Consider the following 14,346-nt stretch of genomic DNA (forward strand, 5'->3'; position numbering starts at 1 on the left):
CTTTTTATTTTTATTTTACTTAAAAAATTTTTTTTAGTAGACTTCATCCTTTAGAGCAGTTTTCGGTTAATATGAAACGGCACAGAAGGTACATATGCTTTAACTGATGAACCGATATTGATACAGGATTATTAACTAAAGTCCATCGTATGTGCTGGGGTTCGCTATTTGTGTCATTCATTCTGTTGGTTTTGACAATGCATTATGTCATGTGCCCATCATTACCATATCACAGAATAGTCTCAGTGCCCTGCAAGTGTCCCGTGCTCAGCCTAGTAATCCCTTCCCTACTCCCCCTGGACCTCTGGTTCAATTTTTTATATGTAAGATAGCATAAAATTCTAAAAATCATAGTGCACACATTACAGTATGGTACCATTTCATGAAACTTTTGTTTTAGATACATATGTACATATATGTGCATTTAGGCTATAACGTAAAATACATTTGTGGATTGGAACAAAAAAATGTTTGGCAAACATTGCTCTAAACTTTCTCATACATAAAACTCTACGGAATGAATCCAGAAAATGAATCCACAGATGGAATATTTCATATATAAGACCAAAACAAGAAGAAAAATAAAAAAACTAAGAGACATTAAAAATTCCCTGAAGAGTGAGTACAAAGAGGTCAGAAAGTTACTGCTTTTCCCCAAGTCAGTTTTGATTTTAGTCTCTTTTTTGGGACTGCAAATCATTCGGATTCAAAGACTTTAATGTTCTTAGAGTACAAGATATGGGAAGGGGCTGGAGGGTTGGGTGGGAGCAAGGGTTTTATCCTTACAAACTCATTCTGTTCAAAATTTCCAAAAATGTTATCTCTGAATAGTAATCAACAACAACAAAATTTCTTTTAAGGAGCATTTATTGAGGTTTGTTTGGCTACACAGCTATTGATTTTTCCATCGACAGGGCTGCTGCTGTATTTAACTTCATGTCATGCCAAGTATCTGAAGATTTCTACAGGATTCGATTTTATGCTTGAGTTGGATTCCTCAATTTTTAAAAAAAAATTTTTTTTAACATTTATTTATTTTTGAGAGGCAGAGGCAGAGCATGAGCAGGGGAGGGGGAGAGAGAGAGAGAGAGATACAGAATCTGAAGCTGGCTCCAGGCTCTGAGCTGTCAGCACAGAGCCTGACGCGGGACTAGAACTCACAAACGTGAGATCATGACCTGAGCCGAAGTCGGACGCTCCACCGACTGAGCCATCCAGGTGCTCCTGGATTCCTCAATTTTTAAAAAATCTCCTTTCCATGCATATTGGTACCTCATCTGTCTAGGGGAGATGTGGAATCTAGATACAGCAGTGTGTCTCAGAGAAATCCTGATTTCAAACTTTGAATTGCGTTGGCTGATAGCGTGGCCTATGGGTAGACGAGGGTTCAACCCCCAGGTTCTACTAATTACTTCATGAGCTTGAAAAGGGATTCTCTCTTAGTATTCTCTTTCAAGAATAATGTATAAAAATTCTCTATTAAATGATGCTAAGATTGTATTAGGAGCTTCTCCTCGTATGAGTGATGTGTTGGGTTCAACTCTTTGGATGGGATTTCTAATCCTATCAACAATCTATGACATAGAAATTATTGTACTCATTGAACAGTTGAACTAATTTAAGCTCAGAAAGCTTAAGGAGGACACCCAACATCACCCAGAAAGATAGTGGTTGAGCTAAACTGGAACCCATGTCTGGAAGCACATGGGCTTTTTCTTCTATGTGTCCCCAGGGCCGTAGTGCTTGATACATAGTACTGCTCAGTACATATTTCCTGAAGAAATGACTGATGGAAGATCAAAGGCATAGCAAAGATTTGGGGTTGGTTTTAAGGAGAAGATAATATTATTGCTATACTTGGCATTCATTGAGCACTTACTTTGTGTCAGATACTGTGTTAAAAAATTGTTTAATGTTTATTTATTTTTGAGAGACAGAGAGAGAGAGAGCATGCATGTGCGCTGGGGAGGGGCAGAGAGAGAGATGGGGGCAGAGGATCCGAAGCAGGCTTTGCTCTGACAGCAGGAACCCAACGTTGGGCTCGAACCCACGAACTGTGAGATCATGACCTCAGCCCAAGTTATATGCTCAACCAACTGAGCCATCGAGGCGCCCCTGTGTCAGATACTATGTTAAAGGCTTTACTTGTATTAAACTATATACACACTGCACATAATGGAATTAACACGAGGTATGGCATATAGTAAAGACATCAGTGTTACTAATGTTATTATATATCACTATAATGGTAGATAGCAGCATTATAGCAAAAGAGCTTGTAATGTTATGATCTCTTCAACTTACACACTCGGTGATTTTCTCTGAGCCGTATTGACCGGGTCAATTGGGGGGCAGCCCTTTCAGCAGTGAACTAGCCCCCAACCTGCTTTCTCCCTCCACCTCTTTCTCACACAGGCGCAATTACAACATGCTGTGTTGGTCAATCCCCTTTTTTTTTTCAGTATATGTGTTGCTGAGGCAAGCACGGTGTTGGCCAATTCCTAAATTACATAAGAAGCCCTCTGTGTGCTTTTTGGGTGGGAGGGGGCCAAAGGGGTTGCAGTCTTGTGCCGGCATCTAGTTTGCATAACGTGCTCTTCTCTTTCGGCTTGAATTGAGAAAGAAGCCATGTGGTCTGGTGGCAGCAGCTGGGAGGAAAGGGTGGTGACTCAGCAGGGCTGTGAGCAGAACAGTGCAGGGGTAACTCTGAGGAGCAGCAAAGATCAGCCTCTTCCTGGCCGCAAGGGAGACGTGTGCTCTGAGCAAAATCAGCCCAACAGGCAGCCCTGGTCTGTGGGAAGGAAAGGAAGGAAGCGGTCCATGGTAGGACCTGGTCAGGCTGTGTCAGTGGGCTTGGGGACAGTGTGAAGAAGGTCCGGGGAACTGAACTGGAAGTTCTTTGTGACCTGAGCGCGCACATTTTAAAGTGGGGAAGTACAGGGTATTGCCCATGGGTCTACGTAAGGTCTTGAGCCTGTGACCTTGAAATTGAACTTCTAGATGGTAACTGGAATCCTCATGAAGTACATGCCACAAGTAGGAATATTATGCATATTTTTCTAAATAGAGCACTTGATTACCATCATAGATAAGCATTCCATCTAGTGTCCCTACTACTGAACCCAGTATCTATGTATTTTGACATGGGACTCCTATAAATATGAAGTCACTGTTACCTTTAGTGACTTGAAGGTCTTTCAACAAAAATTCTCAGGAGAGAGATCTTAGAGTTTATTCATTCACTTGTTTATTCATTCATTCATGCATTCATTCAATCTACAATTTATCATCCTTTTAAGAAATTATTTATATTCTCTGAGTTACACCCGATGGTGACCTGAGCAGAAAGTCAGAAGACTGGTATCTGAGTCCCATTTTTGCTAGTACTTAATTGTGAGATCTTGGGAAAGTTGGTAAAATGTCGGGAAAAATTCTTTGCCTGTATTCTAAGAAACTTTTTTAAAAAGGCACCTGAGATAATGTATGGAAAGTACAGAAATGGTACTTTAGGAAATCACTGCATTTTATCTATTGAAGAAACTGAGACACAGAGTGAACAAAAAATGTGCCCAAAGTCATAATTAGCTAGTAAGGGAGGGCCAAGGATAAGATATAAATTCTAGTGACTGGACAGGTTAGAGGCTGGAACTGATTCATCAGAACAATTTCTTTTTTTCAGTAGGATGCATGTGACTGTACGAAACATCAGTCCACTGAGGTACAAAGGGTTACTTACTGAGTATACAGAGATCTCTCCCAGGATCCAAGGATAGAAAACAAAGTATTGGTCGGGCTTCATTCAAGTTGGCCAGAGAACTGGGAAACCCTCAGGAATAGGATGGCTCTTCCCTGGGTCCCTTGGTCTCTGATTCTGAGCCAGCTCAGCCTTTTCTCCACTTTACCTGCCTTCCTCCATTCAATCATCCTGTGAGACACACACAACAGGACTGCTCATCCTGGACCTATACTGTGACCACTAAGTTCCAGCACCCACCCACAATTGGCATGCCACCCTGAAATTCTCCAAGGATGAAGGAATTAGCCTGGATCAGACAAGTCATTTCTGAGCAAGTGATTGGTTCTTCCTGGGTCAGGTGTGTGCTCACTCCTGGTCCAATCAGCTGTGGGATTTCCCACCCCCACCATCACCACCACCCATCTCTAGAAGTCACATTATCTCACATTATCTTGTGCAGCTTCCAGAGAGCTGTGGGTGGCAAGGGTGTTAAATTGCCAGGCTGGATGTTATCACAGAAAGAGAGGAACTATTTATAGGTAGAGTGTATTTGGAATGATTTTATGATGTAATTTCAATTATGAAATTTAAGACCCAAATTTCCTGGTCAAAAAAAATCAATTCAATTTAATAAATACTGTGTCGGGCTCTGAAGATCGACACATAGGTCTACGAGATATGTCCACAAATAGCTGTAATATAAAACAGTCTATGAAAGTTTCTTAAAAACTGTCTTACAAAATTACATGGAAGCATAGAAAAGGATTACATTTCCTGGGGGAGTGGGATGGTTTCACTGAGTAAGTGCAACTGAAGATACGTCTTTTTTTTTTTTTTTCTGAATGTGTTTCTTTCTTTCTTTAACTTTATTTTTTATTTTTAAAAATTTACATCCAAATTAGTTAGCATATAGTGCAACAATAATTTCAGGAGTATATTCCTCAGGGCCCCTTACCCATTTAGCCCATCCCCCCTCCCACAACCCCTCCAGTAACCCTCAGTTTGTTCTCCATATTTATAAGTCTCTTCTGTTTTGTCCCCGCCCCTGTTTTTATATTATTTTTGTTTCCCTTCCCTTATGTTCATCTGTTTTGTCTCTTAAAGTCCTCATATGAGTGAAGTCGTATGATTTTTGTCTTTCTCTGACTGACTAATTTCACTTAGCATAATACCCTCCAGTTCCACCTACGTAGTTGCAAATGGCAAGATTTCATTCTTTTTGATTGCTGAGTAATACTCCATTGTGTGTGTATGTATATGTATATTTATATATATACACCTCATCTTCTTTATCCATTCATCCATCGATGGACATTTGGGCTCTTTCCATACTTTGGCTATTGCCAATAGTGCTGCTATAAACATGGGGGTGCATGTGTCCCTTCGAAACAGCACACCTGTATCCCTTGGATAAATGCCTAGTAGTGCAATGGCTGGGTCCTAGGGTAGTTCTATTTTTAGTTTTTTGAGGAACCTCCATACTGTTTTCCAGAGTGGCTGCACCAGCTTGCATTCCCATGGAGATATGTCTTGAAGTATTCATTTAACTTTTATAGAGAGAGATGGGAGATCAGGAGGACACACATGAAGTAATGGGAAAAGAATGAACAAAAAATGGGAACAAATTACGTGTGACTCTGAGAGGGCAAAAACTAAAGTGTGGCTAAAGAGCAGGGTGCGGGGGAGAGAAAAAGAAGCCAGCATGAACCCACTGGCCTCAGCTATACGCCTGATGTTTTCAGAAGTTCCCTTGTTTCATCCTTTCAGCAATCCTTGAGATGGCATCTACCGTCACTATTTCACCAAGAGCACAAAGGCTGAAGCCATTCTCTCCGTTGTGCCATGATGAGGATGAGGTGGAGTGGGTGACAGGGCAGATGGAGGGAGGTCTTCCTGCTACATAACATGTGTGCCTGGCTGGCTCAGTAGGGAGAGCACGTGACTCCTGATCTTGGGGTTGTAAGTTTGAGCCCTTCGTTGGGTGTAGACATTACTTAAAAATCTTTAAAAAAACAAAACAAGTCCATGCTGGGCAGGAACTCATGCAGGAATTCTGAGCAAAGAATGGCATGATCAGATCTGAATAATAAAAAAACAATGCTGGTGGTAATGTGAGGATTAGAGTATTCTTTCTCTTTCCTTCATTCATTTCATTAAAAATATATATTGAAAACTTACTGTGGGCCAAGACCTTGTACTAGGCCTTAGGAAAAAATGTTATGCATCTCAGACACAGTCCCAATTCCCATGAAGTTTACAGTCTTTCTTTGTGTGTGTGTATATAATACAGTTTTATAAATACTTTTCTCCGTTTTATTTATATACACACGTGTGTGCATATATGGTATATGTATATATACCTATACATATATACATACATACATATACATACATATATATATGTATATGTATACAAGAGTAAACCTTTACATTTTAATTGTCTTTTAGCTCACAAAAATAGTAAGATAACATTCTTCTTTTAAAAATTCTCTTAAGGGGCTGGGTGGCTCAGTCAGCTAAGCAGCTGACTTTGGCTCAGGTCATGATCTTGCTCCTCTTGGGTCTGGGCCCCGTGTCGGGCTCTGTGTTGACAGCTCAGAGCCTGGAGCCTGCTTCAGATTTTGTGTCTCCCTCTCTCTCTCTCCCCCTGCCCTGCTCATCTGTTTCTCTCTCTCTCTCTCTCTCAAAAATAGACATTAAAAAATTAAAAAACATAAAAATTCTCTATATATTCTGGATATTAATCCCTTATCAGATATAGTTTGCAAATGTTTTCTCCTATTCCATGAGTTGCCATTTTATTCTGTTAATAGTGTCTCTTAATGCACAAAAGTATTTAATTTTCATAAAGTCAAAGTAGTCTATTTTTTTTTCCTTTTTTTCCTGTGCCTTGGTGTCATATCCAAGAAATCATTGCCAAATCCAATGTCATGAAGATATCCCTCTATTTTTTTGGTAAGAGTTTTATAGTTTAAGCTCTTTGATCCATTTAATTTTTGTAGATGATGTAAAGTAAGGGTCCAACCTCATTCTTTTGCATGTGGATGTACATTTTCCCAGCACCACCATTTGTTGAAAAGACTGTCTTTTCCTCATTGAATGGTCTTGGCACCCTTATAAAAATCATTTGAAAATCATATAATTGAGAGTTTATTTCTGGGCTCTCTGTTTTCTTTCATTGATCTATATGTCTGTCCTACACCAGGATTGCACTGTTTTGATTACTATAGCTTTGTAGTAAGTTTTGAAATCAGGAAGTGTGAGTTCTCCAAATTTGTTCTTTTTCAAGGTTGTTTTGGCTATTTAGGGTCCCTTGAGATTCCACATGAATTTTAGGAGTACTATTTTCTACTTCTGCCCCCCAAAAAGCCATCAAGATTTTGATAGCAATTATATTTGAATCTGTAAATTACTTCAGGTAGTATTTACATAGCATTTTGAACTCATGAAATGCCACTAAATTGTACACTTTAAAATGGTTAATTGTAGGTTATGTACATTTCAGGTCCATTTTTTTTTTTTTTTTAAAGATTGGGCAATTATGTCTGAGGAGCCAGTATGCAGGTGGTAATGAGGCAGCGGGAAGGGCAAGGAGGAACGTTGGGTTTGAAGAACTCTAATGCAGAAGACTTTAGGGCAGGTGAAGGTCCCTGGAGTTGAGCAGTAAAAACGCTGGGAGGCTAAGGTGTTCCAAAAGTATCTATGAAGATAAGTTCCTCACAAGGAGATTCAAGTCTACGGTTTCAGAAGGATCCATGCGAGGCTGGGAATGGTGTTCATCACTGGGGTGCATTGGAGATAGATGGGATTATAGGAGAATTTTATTATTATAATATCTTTTTAAAGAGAAAGAATAATGAAAATTGTCTTAAAGCTGTAATATAGGAACTTTAATATAGGAAAAAAAGATAATGAACTAGGTGCTCCCCCTTTTTTTAAATTATCATGGGAGGGGCGCCTGGGTGGCGCAGTCAGTTAAGCGTCTGACTTCAGCCAGGTCACGATCTCGCGGTCCGTGAGTTCGAGCCCCGCGTCGGGCTCTGGGCTGATGGCTCGGAGCCTGGAGCCTGCTTCTGATTCTGTGTCTCCCTCTCTCTCTGCCCCTCCCCCGTTCATGCTCTGTCTCTCTCTGTCTTAAAAATAAATAAACGTTGGAAAAAAAAAAAAAAAAACTTTAAAAAAAAAAAAATAAATAAATTATCATGGGAATGTCAGGAAGGTGTTAGGTGATACAGGCATGGATACGGAGTAGGCGTGCCAGCTGGATTAATCTCTTATTTATTTTCAGAGTAATGGTCTGGCAATAGTACTGAGGAGCTGGGAAATGGCTAACTCTGCTTCCCGACCCTCAGGTATATGAGGCTTGGTAGAACAAACATCCCTCAACGCAAGACTGAGGGAAGGGAAACTGTTTTTGTAAGATAACCAGATTTCAGTTAAGGCAAGCAATGGGAGACAGTCTAGGGATGTGAAGGGCTTGTTCAACATGAAATGGGGATCCAAAGGAAACAGCAGAAGGGCATGAGAAAGAAAGGAGTAGCAGGGGAATGGGCGTAGGAAGGCCCAGGGTGGTATGGGGTCCAGTGTACAGGGTAAGATGGGTGACTGGAGGCATTTACATTTGAGGCACTTACATAGTATGCAAACAGCGTGGTTCAGTGAGGAATAGCAGCCTTAAGGGCCCAGAGACACCCGTGATGTCAAGTTTAGGAACGGTGGAATAGGCCTCCTGGGATCTGAACGGATGCTGGACTTTAGCTGGGACACTGGAGGGTAGGATCTGGATAGACAATAAAACAACAGTACAAAGTCACAGAAGTAGACAGTAGCATGGATTACTTGAGGGCCCATGAGCAAACCAGACTAAAGCTGAAGGTTTGGGCTGGGATTACAAGGCTATCTCCTAAGGGTGCGGCTGGGTTCTGATGAGATTTAAAAGCCAGCAGAGGAGTTAAGATATGATTTGTAGGAAGTGTCCGTGGACAGATGAAAGGATAAACAAGATGTGGTATATATATACAACGGAGTATTACTCGGCAAGCAAAAAGAGTGAAATCTTGCCATTTGCAACAACATGGATGAAACTACAGTGTATTATGCTAAGTGAAATTAGTCAGAGAAAGACAAATATCACATGACTTCACTTATATGTGGATTTAAGATACAAAACAGGTGAACATAAGGGAAGGGAAGCAAAAATAATATAAAAACAGGGAGGGGGACAAAACATAAGACACCCTTAAATACAGAGAACAAACAGGGTTGCTGGAGGGGCTGTGGGTGGGGAGATGGGCTGAATGGGTAAGGGGCATTAAGGAGGACACTTGTTGGTATGAGCACTGGGTGTTGTACGTAGGGGATGAATCATTGGATTCTACTCCTGAAATCATTATGGCACTATATGCTAACTAACTTGGATGTAAATTCAAAAAAAGACATGATTTGTAAGAAACAGGTTCATTACAGGGTTTTGCCAGTGGAGGGACAGATGAAAACAGCATTTAAGGAAGATTCGTGTGAGAAAAACCCATGCAAAAAATGGATAGGGGCCGGAAATATTGGACTTGCTATCGATTTTTCTACCTAAACATGATGCGGTGTAGGATTGGACTAGGAAGGACAAGAAATAAAAACAAGTTTCAAAATGAAAACATTGTTTCAAAATGAAAACGAGTAGCGCTCGTTTTATATATGGATGAGGTGATGAGAAAAGCCTTCAAAATTTTGGACCTGGCTGATTGAGAGAAAGAAGGAACAGGATCGGTTTGTGGGGAAGGAGAGGGCAGTGATGACTTTGATTTGGGACCTAGATTTGTTTGAATCATACAGGTAAATGAGACTCTCCATCTGACCAAATGGAACAACTGTCACATTTTATAGATAAAGAAATCTTGAGTTTGAAAGGACACAGGGCATCCTGTCAGAGGCAGTTGGCCATTCATAGCTGCACTTCAGTGACAGAACAAAACTGGTGATACCCATTTTCGAGTCACATGAATAGTCACGTCAAACAATTCTGTAAGAATGGATGATTTATTCAAGAGAGAGGGAATAGAGTGAGGAGAAAAGACAGAGGACATAGGAGGAGATAGCAGAAAACTGAATCAAGAGGTAGAAAAGAGACAGGAAGGTTAATTTGTTTATTTTCGTTATATTTTGTATTTGCTTTATTATTTTATATTATATTACAAAATTGTAATCACTTTTATATGCATATTTTTAGGTTGTGGAACGAATCATCTGAGTTTCCATTATTTCTTATGGGGAAATTCGCTTTGATATACAAGTGCTTTGGATTACAAGCATGTTTCTGGAATGAGTCACAAACCAAGGTTTTAATGTATATCTTTAGAAATCCTAATAGTTTAATTCAGTCTATGAGATCTTGACAGGCCAGTTTACTAAATTAGCACTCCTAAGTTTCACCTGTTTTCCAAAAATATTTTTATGAACACACTAGTAAAAACTTGCATGAAATTGTTTAGAAATTAAGATTACAATTAAGATGTACCCAGGGAAAATAAAAAGGCTATTCTCCCATTTCAAGGCTCTTACTCTATTACAATAAAGCTGATATTCGACTTTTGTTTTTCATGGTTAATTTTACTAATTCTGTGAGCTTTGTATGCCTCCATACTTGACCCACATTCTAGCACCTTCTTGCTTTCTTCACCTCCAGACTCAGTATTCTGGACGCTTAGGTTTAAGAGTATGGTCGAACTTTAAATAAGCTAGTTTGGCAGTTTTCCCAAAGTAGCAAAACTGACAGAACATTAAATGGGTTTTCCAAGGGCTTGTCTTCTTAGAACTAGGGCCATCACTATAGAACAGGTTGTCCTATATTGTTCCCTGCAAGTCTGCATTAATCTCTGGGGCTGTCTGATCACCCGGGCTTTGGCCCAATCTGATCTGTCTCCCCCAGATCCGAGCAACCAGAGGGCAGATGAAGCACTGTTGGGAGGCCCTAAGCAATGCCAGCTCATCGTTTTGGAAGAATACTGATTTTGCTTTTCTGACCATTGTTCTCTAACAACTAAAAGGTTTAGTTCATCATTTCACTTGGTATTAGCAACTAAATGTTGGATCCCAGTGCTCCAAAGTCATGTAACTCTGCGTCAGTGGGTAAGGTGCCTGGGAAACAGGAGGCATGCCACAACACACACCCTCTGCATTAAATCATCTCCCACTCGAGGGCTGCTGCTGGCAGCTGGAAATTTGATTTAGGAGGTCAATATGCTGTTAAGAGCTATTGTTTTTGTGTACAAAGAACAATGGGGCTTTTTTTTCTTTTTAAGCATTCTTGATGTTGTACTATTATACTGTCCCTCATTTTCTATTCATTCACTTTCTTTGAATAGCAAACACTCTTTTCTTGGTAATTTGGTACACAAATAATATGAAACATCTCAGTTTTTGTTTGACAGTTCATTCCCACTTTCATGACTACAATTTAAAATTTATTTTAAAAATACCATTCTTCCTCTCAAATTAGACACAGGCATCTCCTTCCTCCCTTCCTTCCTCCCTTCCTTCCTCCCTTCCTTCCTCCCTCCCTTCCTTCCTTCCTTCCTTCTATTGTAGGCTATGGATTTCCCAGGGGGAAGAGAAGGAATCAATAAAATGGCCAATCACAGGGGCGCCTGGGTGGCGCAGTCGGTTAAGCGTCCGACTTCAGCCAGGTCACGATCTCACGGTCCGTGAGTTCGAGCCCCGCGTCAGGCTCTGGGCTGATGGCTCAGAGCCTGGAGCCTGTTTCCGATTCTGTGTCTCTCTCTCTCTCTCTGCCCCTCCCCCGTTCATGCTCTGTCTCTCTCTGTCCCAAAAATAAATAAACGTTGAAAAAAATAAAATAAAATAAAATGGCCAATCACAGATAAAACACGTCCTAATTTTAGTATAAGCAAGTAACAAATCACAAAGAAACAGAACTTTATATGTCAATATGCAATCATCATGAAGTTAAAATAATGTTTAAAGTTAAAATAATGTTAAATTCTGCTTTAAAAAAATAGTATATAATGAATAGCAATGAATATGGTTCACCTCTACACTGTGATTAAAGAAGGAAAGTGTCTAAGAGGTCCCTCTGGTCCAACATTCTCCCAGGGCAGAAATCTCCTCTGCATCTCTGAGCAAAACCCAGTGGCAAGACAGATTTCTGCTCCATGAGACATCCCATGACATTGTCAGTTACTACATTGTTAGGAAGTAATTAGAGGTCTCTGTGTAAGGCACCGTGCTGAGTGTTCTGTGAGATTTAAAAAAAAAAAAAAAATCAAAGTCCTTGCCCTAAAGAAGCTTAATACCTTATTCACTAAGTTCAGACAATAACAACATAAGACAAGTAATTAAAAGGGCCATAGAAAGGCACAAACCAAACCTTGTGGAAGCCCAGGGGGAGGGATGAGATAGCACAGCTAGGCGAGGGAACCCACTGGTCCTGGCTCTGCCATCTGTACTGTCACCATAGTTTCTTTCTCTCTACAGAGCTTGACGTATTTTCTAGATGTGTTCAAAGAGACAATATGGCTGAGGGGCTTGAAGCTGGACCTTGGGCTTTAGACATCTTTGGATATGAATCTGGGCCTTCCCTTTTTAGGTGGGTTACCTTGAGCAAGCTGCTTCACCTCACTGTACTCCTGTTTTCTTGTTTGTACACTGGGCACAGTAAGACCCACCTGGCAGGCTTATTGAAAGATAATGTTGTTTTCTAGACCCCTCTCCTTTATGGCTATCTTCCTCCAAGTGGTGTAGTTTTCACTCTCCTGTACTACCTAGAACGTTACAACAAAACTTTATTTACAACTGGTTGTTGTTTACAAACCCCAAGACAGAAAAGCTACATTTGGGGTCTAACCAAAACAGTAAACCAAACTGCTACCTCCCTTCTGACTTGTATGTTTATTAATGCAGCCCCAAATTATTGCATTCAGAGTTTTTGTTTTTGCTTTTAGCAATTCCATGCTTTTGTTGGTTCATGGCAGGCTTGTGGCCGACTACTTCTCTAGGTGCTGTTTAGATAGAGAACAATCAGGCCTCTCCTGTCTTCTACTTGTGCAACTGACTTTTTGAATGAAACTAAGATCTTTTTTTCTCTTGTGTAGGCCTGGATTTTTTGGTTGTAAGTGGCAGAAAGCTATTAACTTAGACAAGAAAGACGAATTTGGTATAACTGAAGAGCAAGAAAAATGGGACAACTGGAATGCTGACTCTCCCTTCTTCATGATACGAGTTCGCTTCCTTTTCTCACATAGATTTCTTCTGGGACCATGGTTACTGGCAACTACCAGCTCATATGGATAACTTGAGCCATAAAAAAAATTTTTTTTTTAAATTATTTCCTTGTCCAGTCCTCATTCCTCCAACCAAGGAAAGAATGGTCTGAAAATCAATAGGTACCAATGATTATTAAGCTGTCCCTGCCCCCCAATGATGAGAAGCTGTTAACTCTTAGACCAGTTCCTGTGGCTTGGGAGGCCAGGGTTAAGAAGATGGCAGTTACCAGAAGAACTCAGGGTATGGCAGGCAAGAAGTTCTTCCAAAGGAATAAGGAATACCTTTTTAAAAATGTCTATTTATTTATTTTGAGGGGGGAGAGGTAGAGAGAGAGAAGGAGAGAGAGGATCCCAAGAAGGCTCCAAGTTATCAGCACAGAGCCAGATGCTGGGCTTGAACTCACAAACTGTGAAATCAAGACGTGAGCTGAAATCAAGAGTCAGACGCTTAACTGACTGAGCTACCCAGGCGCCCCGGAACACATTTTGTAAAAGAAATAGAGGTGGCTTAGAATTAAGTGACTTAGTCAAGCAGAGCCAAGACTAAATGAAGGTTTTAAAACTATTGTTATACAATAGATGATTGAATGGCACAAAAAGACTAATTATTTTTGTGAAAGCAAGTCATTTCTACTCTCCCTATTTTGGTAAAGAACTCAAGTTTTGTTTTTTTTTTTTAATTTTTTTTTTCAACGTTTATTTATTTTTGCGACAGAGAGAGACAGAGCATGAACGGGGGAGGGGCAGAGGGAGAGGGAGACACAGAATCGGAAACAGGCTCCAGGCTCTGAGCCATCAGCCCAGAGCCTGACGCGGGGCTCGAACTCACGGAGCGCGAGATCGTGACCTGGCTGAAGTTGGACGCTTAACCGACTGCGCCACCCAGGCGCCCCAAGAACTCAAGTTTTATTTCTTTTTTTTTTTTTAATTTTTTTTTTCAACGTTTATTTATTTTTGGGACAGAGAGAGACAGAGCATGAACGGGCGAGGGGCAGAGAGAGAGGGAGACACAGAATCGGAAACAGGCTCCAGGCTCTGAGCCATCAGCCCAGAGTCTGACGCGGGGCTCGAACTCACGGACCGCGAGATCGTGACCTGGCTGAAGTCGGACGCTTAACCGACTGCGCCACCCAGGCGCCCCTCAAGTTTTATTTCTTGTATGGACTTTTCTCCTTCTAGTTAAAATTAGATAAGGCAAATTCAGAATGATATAAATGTTTATAAGGGAACTTGCAAAACTTCAAATGACAAAAGTAATTTAAAAATTCTTGTTAAATACAACGTAGCTTGCAGTTACTAACAATCACGTAAGTGCTCACGTGACAGCACCTTGGC

This window comes from Lynx canadensis, chromosome F2 (assembly GCF_007474595.2).
Source record: "Lynx canadensis isolate LIC74 chromosome F2, mLynCan4.pri.v2, whole genome shotgun sequence".
NCBI classification, from domain to species: Eukaryota; Metazoa; Chordata; class Mammalia; order Carnivora; family Felidae; genus Lynx; species Lynx canadensis.